At 43.7% G+C, this 6,235-nt stretch overlaps 1 long non-coding RNA gene across 1 annotated transcript; it reads right to left on the bottom strand.

Annotated features, from left to right (window-relative positions):
- Positions 1 to 249: 249 nt before the first annotated feature.
- Positions 250 to 5,236, bottom strand: LOC126520060 (uncharacterized). Its single transcript, XR_007596826.3, has 3 exons — positions 4,763 to 5,236; positions 3,212 to 3,247; positions 250 to 575 (listed from the first exon to the last, which is right to left on the bottom strand). It is a non-coding gene; the product is annotated as an uncharacterized lncRNA (long non-coding RNA).
- Positions 5,237 to 6,235: the final 999 nt, after the last annotated feature.

Genomic DNA, 6,235 nt, shown 5'->3' with positions numbered 1-6,235 from the left:
TAAGATGAGGCTCACATCCTAGTATTATTAAAGTTAGCAAGTTTCTGTCATTGTTATGTTATGAAAAGCTGTTTATTAAAAGCACAAATGGAGCAGCAGAAAGTTTCTTCACATGCACAGGACCCTTCAGTAAGCATAAATGATTGCTGTACAGCCTCTAAAGTACAGCTACTGAAGTAACGTAGCCTGGTCTGCTGGACCTGCGTCTGTGTAGCCTGGACGAACAGTCATTCCAAATAGTAGGCTATTGTCGCATACAACTGCACACACGGGCTACTTGAAAGTCGTTTGTTATGCCAATGGCAAGTTCATAATTTTAGAAAAAAATGTGAATGTAAAAATGCAACCAGAAAGGATATATGGTACTTGCCTATAACAGCACTGACCCTGGTGGGGTCAAGAGCCTTTTTTGCCCCTTGGTGTTATTTCCAAAGCCCAAATGGCCCATGAGCTCCTCCTCTGTGAACACATGGTGAAGCAAGGCCCTTGCAAACTTTCCTGGTCCACCATGGCAGGCCATGGTAAACTGTGCCAGGATAACCTTCTCAATGTGCACTCCTTCAACCTATGTGAACCTGCATGTTTAAGTAAATGTTAGCAAAACAGTTTTAAGCCTTTCAAGCACATTTACACAACAGCCCTACTGCAAATAAATTACAAAAGTACCTGTTGCAAATCTAGATTGCTAAACTTGACTTCTTACAAGCTTCTTATGCTGTCTGGACGCCACATGTTTCAGAAAAACAATCCAGCACAAACAAGAATAATAAACCAAAGTATCCAAACATCTAGTACTTGAAAAAGGGGTGTACCAGCGAAACACAAATGACACGCACACAAGGAAACGGCATTAGACACGGACGGACGTTGGGACGGACCAGCGTCCGTCCCTGTCTAACGCCTTTTACGTGTGTGCGCATCCTTTGTCTTGCTGGTACCCCCCTTTTCACGCACCAACTGGCCCAAGAGCTTGCGCTAATGCACATCTAGTACTATTTATTGTGATTACCATTCTTAGGATACTTCATATTTTCAGGTGTTTGTCTCTATTTTCCCATCCATTTGTGTCAATAGGTAGTCCATGGTCTAATGGAGAGATTGGGCTGCTATGTTAAGGGAAGAGTTCAAGATCAACCGTTGGAACAGCTTGGGTGACTGGGTATGCGACCCTGGGCATATGCCACTTTTCAATGAATCTCCTTCCCGCTATCTTGGGCAACTGCTGCTGCTTGTGTTGGCAAGCAGCATTAGGAGCTCAAAGAGGGACATGATTGTCGATCATTACTAAGATTACCACTACACGTCACGTTAGCTTGCTGTGCTGCAGAATATGTGAGATTCCACTCCACTGTATGAAATGTACATAAGCTGCAAGGACGGTATGTGCCAACCACCACCTCAATTAAATTAATCGACTCGCAAAGCACAGGCTGCACAAGATCACGGAGTGAACTCAGAAGTTTGTGGACAGTCAGTTGATGTCCATGTCAGGGACCTCTAGGGAAACTCAGTCATTTCCTCGATGTGCATCATCGTGCCGACATACATTGTATTACAATTCTGTCTGTCTCTTTGTACCACCGTTCTAATAGTCATCACGTATCACCACAATTCAAAATATAAATAGACACTTATATCTACTGTTTATTTAATCTTTATGGAGAATACATTGAGCATGAGTTTTTGCAAAGATCATGAATTCTACAGCTTAAAGGAGCACTAAAGCAAAATTAAATTAATTAAATTCTGGCGTTTTAAGTGCCAAAACGACAATCTGATGTTTAGGCACGCCTTAGTGGGGAACTCTAGACTAATTTTTACCAAATCAGGCTGCAAGGTACCTGGGCAGTTTTGTATTTCACCTCCATCAAAATGCGGCTGTTTGATCCTGTGACCTCGTGCTTAGCGGAGCTGTGCCAACACCCCTAAGCAACTACGGCATGAAAGCACTAAAGAGAAAAATTATTTTAGATGTATCTGTACATGACCTTCCTACAATTCAAGAGATTCACTCATACCGTGACAAGAGGCTGAGTAAACTGTAAAAGCAGCAAGAGGAAAGACTGGTGGCAGTGCTGCCTTGAAGTTACCACACCCGCTTGCTGTGACGTCATGGATTTTGATGATGTCTGTTGAGGTGTAGCAATTTTTTTTTACAAATAAAGATGTTCTTCATCGTATTCCAAAAACCCAAAATAAAAAGCGTCAGGAACTTTTACAGAACCAATACAGCCCAAGTTTGAAAAAATACTTGGAATCCATGATGTGACAATGAGAAGTCAGAACAAAGATTTTGGGGCGATACTCAGAAAATTGAACTTTGAGCTTTATTTTCTCTAATAATCAAACAACTACCAAGAAAGTTACAGAAGTAGTTATTTAAGACGATGCTTTATTTTAAATTCATTTAAGGTGTCATTAGTGTCCCCTTAATACAAAACAAGGAATGCACTTGGCGGCGTAATAGGTTAACATGCATCACTGGTTCTCATTAAGGTAGGATGATCAGTATAGCAAAGGGCATGCACTGGCTGCTCCAGAGGGGAGCCCTTCCACTTCCCCTCAACCTCCCAATTTCCAATTTCTTTATGAGCAGTGATGCAATTTCTGTATCTTAACGAGACATAATGCCAAGGAGATTAAAAATGCCATGCTGGCTACAGCATGTGGTGACCGGCACTTCACACCGTCCAGCTCAGCATCAATCTTTTTGGAATTTGGCCCTTGAAATGCAGAAAGCCCCGATCGCTGCTCGTTCTTCAGCCAACTTTCTCAAAGGGTGCTGCTGTTCTGGTTTGATACCTCTAGCTGTGCACTGCTGTATGACATAGGTCATAATACCTTCGTTCTGGTAAAACTAGAAAGATGTGCACTCATGCAGACCACTAATGTCCACACTAAGTTTCTGAACGCCCCTCTCATATCAGGCATATACACTGAAAAAGGCACATTCCGCGTTTAATATGTTCACAAGTGACAATGAAATTCACTCCCAGTCCCGGTGCAGTTGCAAAGTCTTTAAGCTGAGTGCTTAAAGGCACCATGTCTCCTAATGAAGGCACTCTGCACCAATTGATCACTGGAGCAAATGCGTTGCAGTTGCATCAGCAATGTTGATGTTTCTTCTGCTTCCTGCGATACATTTTCCCGGTATCACTGTATTTGATCATCGTGACGCTACAGAATGGATGGCCAAAGAATTCACTTTTACCGTTCCAGCTGGGGCCTCTCCCAGCTCATTTTGAATCTGAAAAAAGATGTCACTATTAAAACGTGAAGCCATGATGCAGCAAAAGCGACAATCAAAAGAGCTACATGGACCATTAGGCTGACATAAATGGACGGATACAAATGACTAGTCATTGAATACACTAAAGTGTGGCCGCTCTTGCCAATGGCAGTGTGAGCTTGTCAAAAAATTTATTTCACATTCCTCTAGTTACTTTAAACATTATTTCCACGCATCTACTTAACTGTTATGGCCACATATTAAAGGCAGCTCCTTCATATAAAACCAGTGTTACATTCTTTTACTCCCCGTCTACCTGATGCTACTGAAGTTTTGCTTACTCTCAAAGAAAGAATTTCACAGAACTGCTCTTTCGACAAAGCATTATTCCAAGCTTGTGGCAAAGCGTCGTGATTTAGTTCACAACGATGCGCTCCCCTTTCAATCTGTTCACTCTATAGTGCTCTGATTCAAAGCAAAAATTGCTTTTCGACATAACTAGCTACTTCTATGGTCACAAGAAACTGCTAATTATTGATGTTTATGTTGCCGATAACGTATACATGCCGCCTCGAAACACAGTGGGACGACAACGCAGATATGCCAGGCATCTCGTTCCTTTACTGATTTTAAAACTATTGTTAAATCAGTTACTGAAGTGCGAAAAGCTGCAATTTCATGAAATTACATTATTTTGAATGTTGTAGGACCTGGAGTGCCATGAAATCTGCCTTTCCGTGAATGCAAAGAGCGCCTACGCGAAGCCGTTTGGGCGAAGCACTGGATGGCGACGAACGGAGAAGATGAAAAAATAAAGTTGAATGCGCGCGACCTGGGGGAAAACAAAACGCACGCGGTTGGCAAGGCGTATAACTCGATGATTTCGCAGCACTCTGTGGCATCACCCCTATTGTATCTCACGTATCGCATGTACACCCTTGAAATTCTTTATTATTATTGCGCGACAGCCTCCTCTGTGTTTTCCGATCGCGCGAACATCGGCCGCACGGCGTGTCAGATAGTGGCCTTGAAGCACCGCGGAGTCACTCGATCCTGAAGGGAACAGCGCAACAAAAAACACTTTCGCCAATCCCACCGCACCCCCCCCCCTTTTGCTGAAAGCTCGCTCACACGCCTTGTACTAGCGTGGCGCAAACGAAATATCTTCGATTACAGTACAGATCGGATGGTTTCACGTCGCATTGTTTTGCGCTCATTAATAAGGCTAACTCAAGCGGTGCTCGAACACCGTATCAGAAATCATGGCGTACAACATGCCCTGTTTTAGGTGGCACCACATAGCTGCCTTACGTCACCACAAGCGGAGTGTAAAGTTAAACCAGGACAAAACTCCATGTTGTCTACCACAAATCTAGTGCTGTACAACCCATTCTCGCAACGGAAGGATAGTACTAGGAATGAAAACTAGAAAAGAGGCGCGCGGAGGACACGCGCATGCGCTGAAATCATTTCCCCGCTTCCGTTCACCGCGTCGCAATGGACGAACAAGGGGAATTCGAAACACTCACTCACCCTTGATGTCGCTGAGTCGGAGGCGATCATGGCGATCTTCGAGGCAACAAGTCCATAAAAAGCGAGCAACACGCAGGAATATTCCAAAGATGTCACAGCGAAGCACACAAAGAATACAGAAAACGCAGGAAACTCTCAAGCTAACGGCGTGCACGAACTCGCCGGAATGCGCCAAGCATCAACAGCGCAAACGCGCAATCATACATGTACACTCATACAAATACACGCTTATATTATCATAAATTGTACCATTGGATAACAAATTATGTAATTTCATGTTATTACTGAACAATTGTTGCGATTTGCAAGTGTATAAAAGTTTTTTGCTTCGCTTCTTTGATGAACTACTTTCTTTAGCGCAGTAACGCAGTGCACCGGCTGGAGCTAATGGCATGCGCGGGAAAAGGCGCCAAATTCAAACGTCACAAACGCCGCGCTAATTTGTGCGCGCACAGTTTTCGTCGTGTGGATTTAAAAAAAAAAAGTAATGCGTGCCGCAACCATGCGAACTGAACTATTGACCAGAAAAGTACAGAAACGTCGCTGTTTGTGCTTCTTATTTCGACGTCATGGCAAACTGCGGGCGGTCTGTCGTCCCATTCTTTAAACATTTGTGCGTGTGCTCCTGCGCTGTGCGATTTGTCACCGAGAACGTATAGCAGCGCAGATTGTGCTTGGTGGCCGAGCAGATTCCGAACACATTCGCCAGCACCCCGTCTAGGCCACAGAAAAGAATTTGGCCTCCATGTGAAATATGAGCACCATGTCGTACATATCGGCCAAGCTTTTCGTTTCGTTCTGTATAGCGCGCTAACGGGTAAGCGAAACGCACTCTGTAAAAACGATGTTCACTCCTTTCTCCGCCGCACCCACCGTGGTGGCATAGTGGCTGAGCTGTTGCTCTACTAACCCGAGTGCTTGGGATCTAATGCCGGCCGCGGCGGCTGCATTTCGATTGGGGTGAAATGCAAAAACGACCGTGTACTGTGCGTTCGGTGCAGGTTAAAGGACCCCAGATGGCAAAAATAAATATGGCGTTTCTTACTACGGTGCGGCTCATAATCAAAGCGTGGTTTTGGCACGTCGAACCCCAGACTTGAATTTTGTTAACGTTCTCCGCCACCTTGACCATATTTAACATGGAGGCATGCAATGCCGTTTCCTAACACACAGCCAGGGCACTGGCCCCTTAAATGGACGCCGATGGAAATGCAGGATGCGTCCAATCAACGGTTGTTTGTCACTGCTTGTAGGGACGTTTGTCTTCTGAAACTGCATATATATATATATATATATATATATATATATATATATATATATATATATATATATATATATATATATATATATATTTATATATATATGCAGGGTGTTTCTGCTAACTTTAGGCCGAGTGTAAACTCTATGACGACGCGACTAAATGCATGTTGCTCCCTTTGGTATGTAGCGTGTCGTGCTATTTGTGTATTTTTG

This window comes from Dermacentor andersoni, chromosome 4 (genome assembly GCF_023375885.2).
Source record: "Dermacentor andersoni chromosome 4, qqDerAnde1_hic_scaffold, whole genome shotgun sequence".
Lineage (NCBI taxonomy): Eukaryota > Metazoa > Arthropoda > Arachnida > Ixodida > Ixodidae > Dermacentor > Dermacentor andersoni.
The sequence above is the reverse complement of the archived record's forward strand: the minus strand, read 5'-3'. Positions and strand labels throughout refer to the sequence as shown.